The sequence below is a fragment of the Ranitomeya imitator genome, chromosome 7, assembly GCF_032444005.1.
Source record: "Ranitomeya imitator isolate aRanImi1 chromosome 7, aRanImi1.pri, whole genome shotgun sequence".
In the NCBI taxonomy this organism is placed as follows: domain Eukaryota; kingdom Metazoa; phylum Chordata; class Amphibia; order Anura; family Dendrobatidae; genus Ranitomeya; species Ranitomeya imitator.
Window position 1 is genome coordinate 89386788 of NC_091288.1, and position 15962 is coordinate 89402749.

General features: G+C 44.1%; 1 protein-coding gene across 1 annotated transcript in view; it reads right to left on the reverse strand.

Moving 5' to 3' along the window:
• LOC138644801 (aldehyde oxidase-like) overlaps positions 1 to 15286 on the reverse strand; it is a 211714-nt gene extending 196428 nt beyond the window's left edge. Inside the window, exon 1 of the mRNA XM_069733620.1 lies at positions 15143 to 15286. The gene's annotated coding sequence lies outside the window, so the exon portion shown is untranslated. The remainder of the gene's footprint in view (positions 1 to 15142) is intronic.
• Positions 15287 to 15962: the final 676 nt, after the last annotated feature.

Below are 15962 nucleotides of genomic sequence, written 5' to 3' on the forward strand. Positions count from 1 at the left end.
ATTGTCTACAGGGACCATAAGGTAGTCTGAGACCAGGGCTGGACTGGCCATCTGGCAATTCTGGCAAATGCTAGAAGGGCCTGTCTGGTCATGGGCTACCTTGTCTGCTGCATTGTTAACAGAATCGGTGTTCTCAAGATAACCATACTGTTAAAAGTTATCATGGAGCACAAAGTTGCTGACACTTACACAGTCACTTACCCCAACAGGCCACGGGTATCTTTTGAAATATTGGTCTTGTAGAAAATCTTCCTTTCCTCCATCCATGGTAATATTAGTAATATATCCCATCTGGTTCATGGGGACAACATAGGCCTGTGTGATTTCAAATGCCAGGACTGAATTTCAGCCCCAGTCCGTACCTGTCTGAGGCACACCTCCTGTGTTATCATTGGCTCAGGCTATGGCGCTCTACCTCACCTTGCAGCTTTACCGTCTCAGATTGGTTATGGTGTGTAATAAATCACATCCTGACCAGATAGTACACATCACTCAAAAGACTGTGAGAAAAAGAATATTAGGAAACTGACCCACATATGCAAAGGCAAATGACACTTAGCACGTGTAAATTGGGAAGTCACTTTATATTATTGGCTGCTCCAATTTCACTTCAAGTCCATTTTCAGTTCAATAAGGACCATATTCCCCATAGTGGTTATCCGCTGTAAGAATGACAGACCTAGAACACGCTGTGATCAAATGTGCAGGCTCTAACAACTTTATAATCTAATAACTACATTTATGTTCTAATTTACTTTAGATTTCACATAGGCAGGGATGATCCTACAAAGACTTTCCTGCTGCCTGAGACGAAAATTGAAATGGTGCCCCTCCGCGCACCACGAGCCTTCAGTGAATAAACACAATTCTGCCATTGTTTTGGGGATTTTGATGTTAGGGTATTCATTGTATGGTGAAAATGATCTAGAAACATTATTCTTCTGGTCAGTTCGATTATGGGGATACCAAAGTTACATACATTTAAAAAAAAAATATTTCTCTTATATCTCTATTACATCTCTTTAACCTATCAATAACTTTTGGTACCTTCCCTTCTGCTAACAAACATGCCAAAATCATACCTATCCTAAAGAAAACATTTCTTGACCCGAGCTCTAAGTCCAGCTATCATTCCATATCTTTACTCCCATTCGCCTCCAAACTCCTTGAATAGCATATCCATGCTGAACTTTCCTCCCATCTCTTATATAGCTCACTCTTTGACAACTTACGATCCAGCTTCGGTCACCACCACGGAACCCAATTTGCCCTCACCAAAATTACTATTGACTTACATTACATACAACCAAAGTTAACAAACAGTTCTCTGTACTCCTTTTTTTTCTAGACCTGTTCTCTGCCTTTGACACAGTCAACCTCTCTCTCCTACTACAGGTGTTCTTATCCATTGGCATCAAAGACCTAGCCTTCTCCTGGATTTCCTCATATCTTTGTAACCACACATTTAGCATCTCCCACTCTCATTCTACCTCCTTATCATGCCTTGTCTTTGTTGGTGTCCCTCATGGCTCTGTCCTAGGACCTCTACTCTTTTCCATCTATACCTTTGGCCTGGGACAATTCATAAGGTCCCATGGCTTCCAGTAGCACCTATATATAGTACCTCTCTGGCCCAAATGTCATCTCTCTGCTGTCCAGAATCACAGACTGTCAATCAGCCAAGTCCTTCTTCTTCTCATCATGCTTCTGTGGCACCCCTAGGGGTATTTGCCACAAAAATAGTTACTGACAGTAAGTACAAATACTAAAATAGCAAGACTGCACTACCACCTCCGGCCAGAAGGGGGAGCTCCAGAGACTCCCCTTGATCCATTCTGGTCTGAGAGAAGAAATGGCAGTTGGGCTAAGGAGCTGAAAGTGAGAGGTCATACAATTGAATCTCTAACAGCCCTGTGACTGTTACCAGGCCTAAATCACCGGCCTGAGGAGAAGAGGGATAGAGAAAAAGGACATTGTGAGAACCGGGTAGCATTAATCACTACCCAGAACAGGCGCAAAGACGGATACCGGATCCGTGGCTGTATTCATTATATATAATACAGCAACCGGAAAAACGCGAGGTGATATCAGCTTCACTAGGGCCGGACGCAGCAACAGACACAGAGTTCAGCGGTACTCCCAGAGGGGGTAAACCGATAAAAGGACTCGGGTTGCCCGTCGAACCAGGACCCGGAGGGGACAGATTGGGCCGGCAGCCAGTTCACATACAGCAGCAGGGCCACACAGAAATTGCGCACAATAAGAGGTGAAGACCCCGGCAGGGTCAAAGTAACTCAGAGTTCCCATACAGACTCCGGTGACAGGACTGGTTGTAAATCCTTTTATGTTAAAGTAAACTGGTTAAACGTTTCAGTGCCTCAGTCTTTCATTTGGACAATAGCCATCTATCCAGGATCGGGATCGTCACCGCTGGGAGAACCTGCTGCTGATCAAGTAAGTACCTGTCCCCTCATGATACCCCTTACACTGTGCATTGCCTGAGGCCACAGCACCGGGTCAAGCCACCCGTGACATCCCCCTCAAGAGACAGACTCCATTGGTCCGGTGCTGGGTATCCCGGTCTCCTGGGCGTCACAATTGGCGTCACGAACAGGATCTAGCCAGCCCGTATACCGGGTATTGTGTGCCGTGATTGGAGCCCAAAACTGTGAAAACTGGGATGAAAAATCTTGAAAATTGACTTTATTAAAGAAAAATCCATTCCCCATTGAAAACTATTGAAAGTGACTTTTCCCCATTGGTTATAATGGAGTAAAGATGGCCGCCATCCCCTGAGGTAATCACTTCATAACCGTTAGGCACGAGACTGTTAATTGAGCTACGCCATCACCTGAGCCCCAGTCTAACTGAAAAACTTCAGAATCCGCCATTACAGAGCGCGGTGGGTGGGAGCAGCAGGGGGCGTGTCATTGTGGGCGGCACCAAGCTGAGCGCTCTGACATCAGAGCAAGGGGAAAATTGATCCTGCTGCACAGCGGAACGAATCTACACTATCCCGACGGAAGCGGAGGACCGGAAGGGTCCGGATTAACTAAGGGGGCACAGTATGTCGCAGCACGGAGACGCCGCAGCACCCGGCAACGCTAATGCAGCTGAAAGACAGAGTGTCAATAGAGAGTCCGGCAGCGCAGCGGTGCAAGGAGTGGCGCCCATCATGCCGGTGCTGATGCCATATACCCCGGGTGGCCCATGGCTTCCAATGTATGAAGGTGAGCCTAATACCCTTGACGATTTCAGAGAAAAGATGCTGGCCCATTTTGACATGTTCCCTGTGGGTGAAGTTCAGCGTGTTAGTCTCCTGATGATGCAGTTAAGTGGCCATGCTAAGCGAGAAGTCACAGCATGGGCAGCTGATCTAAAAGGCACTGTTGAACGCATATTTGCTGGATTAAAAGCTACATTTGAAACCACGGCCAGCAGCAAAGCTAAAATACGATTCTTTAATTGCAAACAAAAAGCTAATGAGGGCGTGAGAGACTTTGCCTTAAACCTGCAGGAAGCCCTTAAATCACTTACACTGGCTGAACCCATTTTTAACACCGGAGCGGATAAACTGCTAAGAGATCAATTTATTGAGGGACTCTACACCCCTTCTCACCGGGGGCATGTGAGCATGCTTGTTTTTAAGAACCCTGAATTGACATTTGCCCAATTAAAGGAGAGCGCTATACGTCTCCAGCTGGCAGAGGCACCTCGGGATCAGGATCCTGCGCAACCCATGGCAGAGGCACCTCAACAACAGGGAGTGCCAGTGACATCAGCTATGTCTGGGGCCATTGCTAAGCCCCTGGGGCCCAGTACTAATGAGGCTCTTCAACAAAAGCTTGACTCTTTAGCTGATGTTGTTGCTTCAATGGCTAAAACCATGCAGGAGATGAGAGGACACAAGATGGAGTTGGCAAACTGTAGAGAGGATGTTCCATGGATGAGACCCCGGAGATACCCGACATGGAGAGGACGACCCCGCGACCGCTACCAACCGGATGGACAGCCCATTTGCCGCCGTTGCCAGCAGCCAGGCCACTTTGCACGAGATTGTGATTTAAACGGGAATCCCCTGGGAATGCGGGCCGCTTCGCAGGAATGAACTTTCAAGGCCCAACACCCTGGCACGACAGGTACATCGGAGGACGACCCATTATCCCGATCGTGCTGGACGGAATTCCCCTCAACGCTTTGCTGGACACAGGTTCCCAGATTTCATCTATACCGTATATCCTTTATAAGAGGTACTGGGCTGATGCAGATATTGATAAAGGGCCCTCTGATGTTGAACTAGATATATGGGCCAGTAATGGTAAGTTGGTACCGAAACTAGGATTCAGGGAGATGACCATAAAGATTGGTAAAGTAGAACTGAAGAAACAGGGTATAATTGTTGTTGATGTTGACCGGCGGAACTGTGAACCAACTGTATTGATAGGAATGAATGTGTTAGAGAACTGCTTTTCCGAAGTCATTTCTGTCTTACAGCAAATTGCTGAAACTGCCCAATCCTGCCAGCAGAGAGTTCTCCGGGGGAAATAAAAGTATTGATGTTAAGGCAACAGGTAGAAGTTGCAGGTGGAGAAATCGGCAGTGTGAGGGTAAGTGATCCAACGTCTATTGTAATCCCACCAAAAACAGAAATGCTGGTATGGTGTAGAGCAGCCATTGGTACTAAGGGACGAGATTATCAAGCCTTAATAGAACCAGTGTACACCGACAGCAGGCCCACTATACTCACAGCACGAGGGATAGTCGAGGTACACCGGGGACGAGTGCCGGTACGACTTTTGAACTGTGGAGAGGAAGAGGTCACTTTGCCAAGGTATGCTACAATGGCAAAGCTATATACTGTTGACAACAATGCCATCACAACCATTGAGCCCTTAGAACCAACCTGTCAGGTGGAAGGCAATGGCTCAGATGGAGAAATGGAGGATTGGTGCCAACAGCTACACGTGGGCATAAATTCAACACCTACCCATCAAAAACAAGGGGTGTATAGGCTAGTGACGGAATATGAACAAGTCTTCAGTAAACACCCATTGGACTTCGGACGGATAGAAGGGGTAGAACACACAATCCCCACAGGTGACCATCCCCCAATAAAAGAAAGATATAGACCCATACCGCCCGCTCACTATCAATGTGCAAAAGATATGCTGAGGGAAATGAAACAGGCCGGGGTAATAAGAGACAGCTGTAGCCCCTGGGCGGCCCCTCTAGTGATTGTCAAAAAAAAGGACGGAACCATGAGAATGTGCGTAGACTACCGGAAGATTAATAACATCACCCATAAAGACACCTACCCCTTGCCTAGGATAGAAGAGTCCTTAACTGCTTTGAAATCTGCTAATTATTTTTCCACCTTAGACTTAACAAGCGGGTATTGGCAAGTCCCTGTGGCTGAGAGAGATAAGGAAAAGACGGCATTCACCACACCAATGGGTCTATGTGAATTTAATCGCATGCCGTTCGGACTCTGCAACGCATCCGGTACCTTCCAGCGGCTGATGGAATGCTGCCTCGGACACAAGAACTTCGAGACCGTCCTCCTGTACCTAGATGATGTGATCGTCTACTCAAAGACTTACGAACAACACTTAATAGACCTGGCAGAAGTGTTCGAAGCCTTATCCAGGTATGGCATGAAAGTCAAGCCATCCAAATGTCACCTTCTCAAGCCAAAGGTACAGTACCTGGGACACATCGTGAGTTCGGAGGGAGTAGCACCAGATCCCGAGAAAATAAGCGCCATAAGGGATTGGCCAAGACCTACCAGCGCAAAAGAAGTGAGACAATTCCTGGGATTGGTGGGTTACTATCGCAGATTTATAAAAGGATTTACCAAGTTGGCAGCACCCTTGCAAGACACCTTGGTAGGGCAGACGAAGAAACCTTCAAACCGAAACCCTCCTTTTCAGTGGAACGACGAAAGGGAAGACTCCTTTGAACAACTAAAGAAGGCACTAACCGGAGAAGAGGTTCTGGCATACCCAGATTACCATAAACCTTTCATCCTCTACACCGATGCCAGTAATGTGGGACTAGGAGCGGTGCTGTCACAAAAGCAAGAAGGTCGGGAGAAAGTCATCGCCTTTGCAAGTAGAAAGCTCCGGCCTACTGAAAGAAATTCAGAAAATTACAGCTCCTTCAAATTGGAACTACTGGCAGTAGTTTGGGCTGTGACGGAGCGTTTCAAACACTATCTGGCCGCTGCAGAATTTATTGTCTATACTGACAACAATCCGTTGACCCACCTGGACACAGCCAAATTAGGTGCGTTAGAACAGCGATGGATAGCCCGGTTATCTAATTACAACTTCATAATCAAGTATCGAGCAGGTCGCAAGAATGGAAATGCCGATGCCCTATCCCGGATGCCACACTTGAGAGATGTAGAAGAGGAAACGGGGGAGCTTGAAGAAATTGAACTACCAGCCTTCCATCGTCCCAAGGCAAAACATCATCAGTCAAGTACCTATCAGAAACAACAAGAGGTGAATTTTAATCCGTTAGCACACCATAGATGGGCTGACACCCAAGACAGCAATCCGGCTGTGAAGTTGGTGAAAGAACTGTTGACTGAGCAAAGTGCATATCCCGATGAGGATGCCCCAGAAGAGACGCATCAACTCTGGAAAGAGAGAGGCAAAATGTTCCTGTATCAAGGGAAGCTCTGTAGAAGATACACCAATCCGAAAACACATGAATTGGTTTGGCAGATTATTGTGCCTAAACAAGATGTGAAGATGGTCCTCGAAGCTTACCATAATGGTGCTGGTCACTTCGGTTGGAAAAAGTTAGAAGTACTTCTAAGAGAAAGATTTTATTGGGTCGGGATGAGAAAATCAATCGAACAGTGGTGCAGAAATTGTGGCCCGTGCAACCTCAGAAGAAACGATCAAAAGAACCAAAGAGCACCACTGCAGCCCATAATCACCAAACAACCACTTGAACTTGTAGCCATGGACCATGTGAAGTTGACACCAAGCCGGTCCGGCTATGTCTATGCCTTGACCATCGTGGACCATTATTCACGCTTCTTGGTAGTAGTACCCGTAAAAGATCTGACAGCAAAAACAGCAGCCAAAGCGTTCCAAACGTACTTTTGTAGACCCCATGGATATCCGGAACAGGTTCTCACCGACCAAGGTACAGCCTTTGAATCAGAGATCTTCAGAGAATTCTGTAATATGTATGGTTGCAAAAAGATCCGGACGACGGCCTATCATCCACAAACAAACGGCTTATGCGAGAAGATGAACCATATTGTAATAGACCTACTAAAGACTTTACCTGAGACAGAAAGGAATCAATGGCCAGAGAAATTGCCTGACTTCTTGGATCTGTATAATCATGTCCCGGTGAGCTCCACCAACTGCACCCCAGCTTACCTTATGCGTGCAAGACCCGGCCAATTACCAATCGATCTAGAAATGGGAATTCTGAAACCAGACGCAGAAGTTCAAGACTCCAATTGGGATATCATACGGCAAAAGCAGTATCGCCAAGTGCAAGAGAGTGTGGAAAGAAGCCTTCAGCAAACTAGAGAAAGACAAGAGCGAACTTTCAACCAGAATGCTCTAGCGACCCCATTAAGACCGGGTGACCAAGTGCTCAAGAGAAATCGTCGAACCAATAAACTGGACAATCAGTGGGAAGCCGTACCCTACACAGTTTTACCAACAAGAGTGGATAATCCTAAAATGTGTCTCATTAGCAAAAACGGAGGCTTAACATCTGTACTAGTGTCAAGAGACAATCTTAAATTATGTCCGGAAGCATTGAAAGAGGCAGACGTTGTCCAGCCAGAACCAGAAGTTATTCAACCCATACAGGTTCAACCAGTAAAGGAAAAAGAAGAGGAAGTGTATCACACCTGTATAGGAGACTTTCCCAAAATTCCACTAACATACCATGGTGCAGTAGTGGTTCCCATGGTGGCCCTTTACCCAACACCGAACCCAATACCAGAAGTCCCAAGACAGGAAGAGGCTGACCCCGTACTACAGGAGGTTCCAGGCCAGGAAGAACAGATTCCTGGTCAGAGTAATCCCATTCACGGTGGACTTGCCAACTCCATAGTCGTGGAATTATCTTTAGCAGAGCGGGCAGATACTACATCCGCAGTAGACAGTAGTACACCACATGAAGAGACACCGCTATTACGTAGATCACAGCGTAGTACCCAGGGTCAATTACCGGCCAGGTATGCAGATTACCAACTATAAAGCTCATAATGTGAATTGTATATATGTTATGCCGTATATAGTTAAACAGAAAATGTAGTATAGTCATTGTTATCAGTCTGCAACGTTTAAGCCCAGTGCCTACAGAGACTTGTCTGTATGAACTTATTGCATATTCTTGAACTTTTTATCAGCCCGGAGGCACTAAATCAAAGCTCCGGAAAGACTGCTTTTTGAACTTTGCTTTTTGCTCTTTTTGAACTTTCTTTAGACTTTATATTGATAACTCCGTTGGAAAAATGGAACTAAATTCCTGGACACTAAGTACAGTGCCTTTCCTAATACCTTCAAGGATAGAACTGTATTAATGGACGCTATTTGAAGTGACTTTTTACAGAACTCTATTTTTGTTTCCTTAAGTGGTTTTTGTAACTTTTCATTTTTAAGACTCTGTACATATTAATTGTTATTTCAAAATGTTATTGTCCCACAGTCCCGGAGTACTGTTCTTAACTAAGGGGGAATGTGGCACCCCTAGGGGTATTTGCCACAAAAATAGTTACTGACAGTAAGTACAAATACTAAAATAGCAAGACTGCACTACCACCTCCGGCCAGAAGGGGGAGCTCCAGAGACTCCCCTTGATCCATTCTGGTCTGAGAGAAGAAATGGCAGTTGGGCTAAGGAGCTGAAAGTGAGAGGTCATACAATTGAATCTCTAACAGCCCTGTGACTGTTACCAGGCCTAAATCACCGGCCTGAGGAGAAGAGGGATAGAGAAAAAGGACATTGTGAGAACCGGGTAGCATTAATCACTACCCAGAACAGGCGCAAAGACGGATACCGGATCCGTGGCTGTATTCATTATATATAATACAGCAACCGGAAAAACGCGAGGTGATATCAGCTTCACTAGGGCCGGACGCAGCAACAGACACAGAGTTCAGCGGTACTCCCAGAGGGGGTAAACCGATAAAAGGACTCGGGTTGCCCGTCGAACCAGGACCCGGAGGGGACAGATTGGGCCGGCAGCCAGTTCACATACAGCAGCAGGGCCACACAGAAATTGCGCACAATAAGAGGCGAAGACCCCGGCAGGGTCAAAGTAACTCAGAGTTCCCATACAGACTCCGGTAACAGGACTGGTTGTAAATCCTTTTATGTTAAAGTAAACTGGTTAAACGTTTCAGTGCCTCAGTCTTTCATTTGGACAATAGCCATCTATCCAGGATTGGGATCGTCACCGCTGGGAGAACCTGCTGCTGATCAAGTAAGTGCCTGTCCCCTCATGATACCCCTTACACTGTGCATTGCCTGAGGCCACAGCACCGGGTCAAGCCACCCGTGACATCCCCCTCAAGAGACAGACTCCATTGGTCCGGTGCTGGGTATCCCGGTCTCCTGGGCGTCACACTTCCTTGAGCTCAATGAAGACAAAACTGATTCCTCCATCTCACCTAAGGAGTCTTTCACACTTCGGTCTTTGGTCCTCTGTCGCAATCTGTTGGTTTGGGCAAAAACCGGATCCTGCAAATGTGCTTGCAGGATGCGTTTTTTGCCCATAGACTTGTATTAGTGACGGATAGCGATGGATGGCCACACGTCGCGTTCGTCGGATCCGTTGTGTTTTGGCGGACGCGACGCACAAAAAAACGTTCAATGTAACTTTTTTGTGCGTCGTGTCCGCCATTTTTGACCGCACATGTGTGGCTGAAACTCCGCCCCCTCCTCCCCAGACTGCAGAATGGGCAGCAGATGCGTTGAAAAACTGCATCCACTGCCCACGTCGTGCAGTAATTTCACAACGTCCGTCGGTACGTCGGCCCGGCGCTTTGCGACGGGCCCATACCGACAGAAATGTGAAATAGGCCTTACTCCCCTGCCCGATCTAGCTATCACAATACATTCTATCCCGCTTTGCCCTGTATGGGAAGTCCGATGCCAGGTAGTAACCCTCGACTCTGTCCTGTTTTTTAAATCACACATCCAAGCTCTTACCACCTCCTACTGCCTCCAACTCAAAGGTATTTCCAGAATTTGTCATTGTTACCCATTATCATGTACAGCACCATGGAATCAATGGTGCTCTAAAAATAAATAGTAATAATAATAATAATGACAATAATATTTTACTAATGAAAAAAAATTCAGAAGTTGATAAGAAAAAATAATCTGTTTTTTTTTTATCACCATTTTCTGATGTTTTTATTTTTGCATTCATGGAGGTCTGAAAGGGCTTGTTTTTTTGTGAGGTGAGTTGATGCTTTTGTTGATCCCAATTTGTGGTACAAATAACATTTTGATCACTTTTCATTGCATTTGTTTAGAGAAGTGAGGTGACAAAAAAACTAAATTCTTGTGTCTTTTCTCTTGATGGCAGTAACTGTACAGTCATCTTGATAACTTTGACAGTCTGTACTTTTACGGACGCAGCAATACCAATTTAAAGAAAAAAAGGAAGTGGAAAAAAGCCTGTCATTCAAATTTTTTTATTTCTTATTTATTTTATATTTTAATTTTTTAAGTCCCTTTAGAACCTGCGATCATCTGATCTATTATACTATATGGTGAAATGCCACAGTATTGCTGTATATAGGACACATCATGGTCTCCTCTAATCTCAGCCTGCTGATAAGCTTGACAGTATCCAAAATAGCGCCGATGGGAGATTTCAGCAGACATCCAGCTTTCATAGTAATCCATCAGGACACAGCACGCCAGCAACTGCACCATTTCAATTCTGCTGTCATAGATTGATAGCAACATCTAGCTAGTTAAGAGCAACGTTCAAAGCTCAGCTCTCATCACTAATGTTTACGAGATATGCTAGTTGTGTAATACAGCCGGCATCTATGGAAGGTGGGGCGGGTTCAGCTCCTGAGCTCAGTCCACACACTCTTACCTGTTCTGTGCCATTACCAAAGCTAAGTTACTAGGTTAGAGACTCTTAGGTATTTTGCTGCTGAGAGACACCTCAGACCACCGCTAATCTCACCTCTTAGCAGAAGTGGTACTGAACATAGGTTCTTTACAGTTAAAAAAGAGCTACACGCTAATAGCTGTGGACATGCAGGCAGTGTGTGCATTAGCTGTAATATAACTAGTATCCAAAATACTTCAGCATATGCAAAGTACTCAGAATAAGAATTCATCTATGGCAGTTATTGTATATGGATACCTTACTGTATGGGCAGAGCATTGATAATCAGGTCACATAGGACCAATCATTTTGTAATCTGTCACAAATATATACAGATAGTTATCACTCCAATATTAATTTACTGATATGTCTCACACTAAACGTACCATGTAATTGGGTTTCTTTTTGGGCACAATAAAATTTAAGCTGATGACAAATCTAATGAATATGTACTGTGCGTAATTCACACTGTCGATAAGTCTACCTATGTGTGTCTATAGACTAGTACTCATCATTCCCCTTAATTTAGACACTATATTAAATGGTGTACAAAGATGTGGTATAATTTCTTACAATACTGTAAGAGTATGTTCCCACGATCAATAACCCGCAGTGGCCAGATGTTACAGCATAGTGGATGGGATTTCAAGAAATCCCATCTGCACTATGCGTACTGAGACACCTCTGGCTTCCCTGCGTATACGTACATGCGGCGCGCCTTTCCAGACCGCAGCATGTCTATTTATCTTGTGGAGATGCTCAAGATAAATTCACCCATCCAATGTATAGGATGCGGTGATTACATTCAAAAGCCGGCAGCGCTTTGGACGGGGCAGACATGTGCTGCGTTCAAAGCGCTGCCGGTTACTAACCATGGGAACATACCCTAAGGCAAAAATATAAGGGAACACTGAACTAAGCAGGTTCACCAAATCATGAGTGTCCTTGTTCCTGACTAGGGCGGGTGATACACATTACATGTGTTGGTGTGGGACACCAAGGGTGCACTAGTAACATTGATTCTGGGGGGACAACTGTTCTGCGTGCAAAGTATAAAGTGATCCTAGGATACATAAATACTTCTATGTAATAATTTACTAGGTAGCTTGTTTAATAAATGATTAGATGTTTCCTTTCTCAATAGTGAATCAAGTGTATTAGTTCTGCTCGTGTAGGTGTGTCAGTCACCCAATTCTGCACAGGGGCCCACCGGGTAATTCTCTTGATCTCCTGTGGGCCAGTCCGTGCCTGTACATTACACAGATGATAGACAAACAACGTAATGTGTATAGACAGCCTAGAACACGGATGAGAATAGTCTTTTTTTGAGCTACCTCTAAACACTATATCCTTTTGTATTAACTACCGTATCTTCTATCAATGGCATTTCCTACAATCAACATTTATGCACCATCTACACAGGATAGGTGATAAATGTGAGATCACTGCGGGTCCGGCTGTTGGAATGCCACCGATCATTAGTATTTGGGTCACAAGCCTTTCTGCTCTTTCTCATCAGCATTTCTGTGGGGAGGTGGTGTTTGTAAGGAGTACATTTTAGTTACTCAAGCAAGAGAGCCCTAGGCTTATCATAGAAACACTTTGATCCAATGAACAAAACAATCAACACTGGTGAGAAGAATGAATCCTTGGAACAATTATTCATATTTCTCTAAGACCGTTCACAATTATATGGAGGCGCTTCTTCCCACGACTCCATGACATAACCCATCGGCTCCTATAGGTGCCATTGTTGTTTGTCATATAATAAACTAGGTCATGTAATGAAGCCATGATACATGTGTGAACAGATCAATACATGAAATATCACATTAAATGCATTTTACTTTCACAGTATAAGCACGATTTGGAAAATATTACAACCCGCAGACAGCGCATTGTCAGATTAGAAGCAATGCTGTTCCGTGCTTCACGGAGATCTCGACAAAGCAATTAAAATCACATTCCTATTATGTAAACCTGTTTGGACAAGGATATATACCTGCACAGCACGGCAGAACACACTCCCTCTCAATCATAATAACAATGGATCTATGTAGGTGTAGAAACAGAGGAACTGGATCTGTCATTAAAGGGGTTGTCCACCTTCGGAGACATTTTTTTACCTAACTGCATGTAATTGTAACTAAAAATATTTTTTTTCTATTGGGTTTCAATTCAGAAATTGCAGTTACTCAGTGTTGCATTGTCTATTGCTGGCTATAGAATGCGTTAACTGAGAATCTGTCAATGAGCCGTTTCTGACGGTCTGATGGATTTTGTAACTTTTTTATCCATCTTTTTCTGAGCTCCTAGCAGCTGACTTAAGGCTACAGGCTACCTCAACGTTAAATGTGCAGGTTCAGAGCCTGTAAAAGCCAAATGGTCCTAATTATTCATGAAGCCCAATTGCAATAATGATTTTTATCCCCAAATATATGCATTTAAGTAAAAAAAAAGACCCCAAAACATGGGCACACCCCTTAACATCTGTAAAATTGATCTCACTGTATTTGTGGAATTAGAATACTCAATCTGCCTATCAACAATTTAAGGGGTATAGAATATTTTGAATCTTACATTTTTACATAAGCTAGAGATCTATCCAGGTCTGATTATATTAATAAAATATTTTGCGCAAAGCACAGTACACCTTTGCATTGTTTTCATAGAATTATATTATAAAGGATGTCATGCACTCTAAATGAAACATTACAGGTCAGCATGAACTACATCTCCAGCTTTAGTTGTTCATTAAAATGTGTGTTTTGGATTATACAGATTGTTAAAAGAACAGGACATATCTAGTGTTAGATAAGATTAATGGTGTTGTCCAGTTTTGACAATCCCATTTTAGTGTATAGATAAGTCTAGAAGCCAACAAATCTCAGGGGACCTGTTGCAGGGTCCATATAAGTCACCATTTAAGGCTATTTGAGGGACTAGAACTAAGACGGAAGAGTAATTATTTTACGGTACTTTCTGCAAAAAAACTTGCCACAAAGAAAGACCTCTTTATATTAGGACATCTACCAGCAGGTCAATATCAACCATTGATTGACCTCCAGATCTCTAGATCAGTGATTCATAAGGAATATGTTCCTTATATAATTTAGCATTTCCCTTTGACTCATCAAGCAGGATCAATTATCTGTCTGCAAGGCACCTGTCCTCTACAGTAAATGAATGCCTGCAGACTTCTCAGGTGATCTGACATTTTTCAATGGTCGCTATTGCACTTGCTTTGTGTTCTTAGGACATCTGACACATGCACTTAGGGATTGTGCACACAACCAATTATTTCATAAGAGTGCTATCTATGGTTTTCGCAGATCACACTCATGCTTATGATATTCTATGTGGCTGTGCACGTGTTTGATTATTTTCCTTGGACCCCACAGTCAAATCAAAATTGGCAGTGCAAGTCTATGGGTCAGAGAGAAACCTCATATCATACTCGGATGACATCTGTATGCAGTCTAATTTTATGGCCTGACATAATGGAGAGGGTGCATAAACATTTTTTTTTCTCTTCACTGAGAAAAATAATTCTCAGTCTGATCAAAATAATTGGACTGCTTTTCTTGGATGGAGAGAATCCGGTCATGTGCGCTTAACCTAATTAAAAGTTTCCATAGACATGAGCAGAAGAATGTTCTGCTGGCAGTAAAAATCAGCAATCACAAATACTGGATAAAGCTTATTACCTTACAGGTATACAACACAAAAAATATTTTGACATGTAAATATTGAAGATCCTCTAACTCCCCCTAATTGGTAAGTTCAGGACAATCCTGAAGTTTTAGTGTCGATGTCCAGTACATATTCATCCATGCATAAGGTACATTGGTCCTTCAGAGCATGATATAGGTCCAATACTTAGAACCCTATTTAAACAAGCATATAAAGCCTTCATCTACACAGTGTAATGCAGGCCACCTACAGTTGGAGGCAGGTATACTGTCCATGACGACAGTCACACACAACAGGTACGAGATCTTACTGTTCATTGATTCCTACTTACGTGATGTTGCCAGTAGAACACACAAGGTGAGGGAGTTTTCTAGAGTTCAGCCAGTGACATTAGCCCAGTTGCTTCCATCACGTTCTAAGGCGTCTGTCACACTTCTTTCCCTCTTGTTTAATAGGCGGCCTGCCTCCTGTGTAAGCTAGTCAGACTCACACTTCCACACCTATGCAGGTAATGTGTTAGAGGCCCCTCCCTTGTCATCACTCCACACGGCTCGTACACATCCTGACTGGGCTGTCATATCCCTAGGGCTGGGCATGCATCTCTTGACCCTGTCATTCAGCCCTCAAACCAGTTTTTCCAATCGGTAAAGCCACCTCTTCTGTATGGGAATAATGTGGGATGCAAGCTGTGGATGTGATGTAATGTGCAGTTCAAAGGCATGTACGTACGCTTCCCTTATTTTTAACTATTTATTTTCCAGGGAATTGTACTGCCTTAGAGAATTAAAACTATTAATATTCAGCGATCTGAATTCATTATGTGCACTTTCTAACATTACGGAGAGGTAGCGTAAGGACAGCCATGCATTACATGGCTGTCGGCCCAACAAAGCTGCGGCCCAATGTTTGGCCGACAGCAATATTGGCAGACTCTTTCATACACAGGAGAGCTCGTTCGACCAAGAGCTTGTGTGCTCTTTGAGAAAGCCAAAGCCAATCATCTATACCAACGGGAGAGCAAAGTGATTGGCAGTCTGCCGGAGAGCAAAGTGATCAACAGATCCTTAATTGGGACATGCTTGATGAACATCTCTCCTGACTATCAGTCCTCCTGAGCTCCCATACACATTAGACTGTCGGCCGAACGCGTA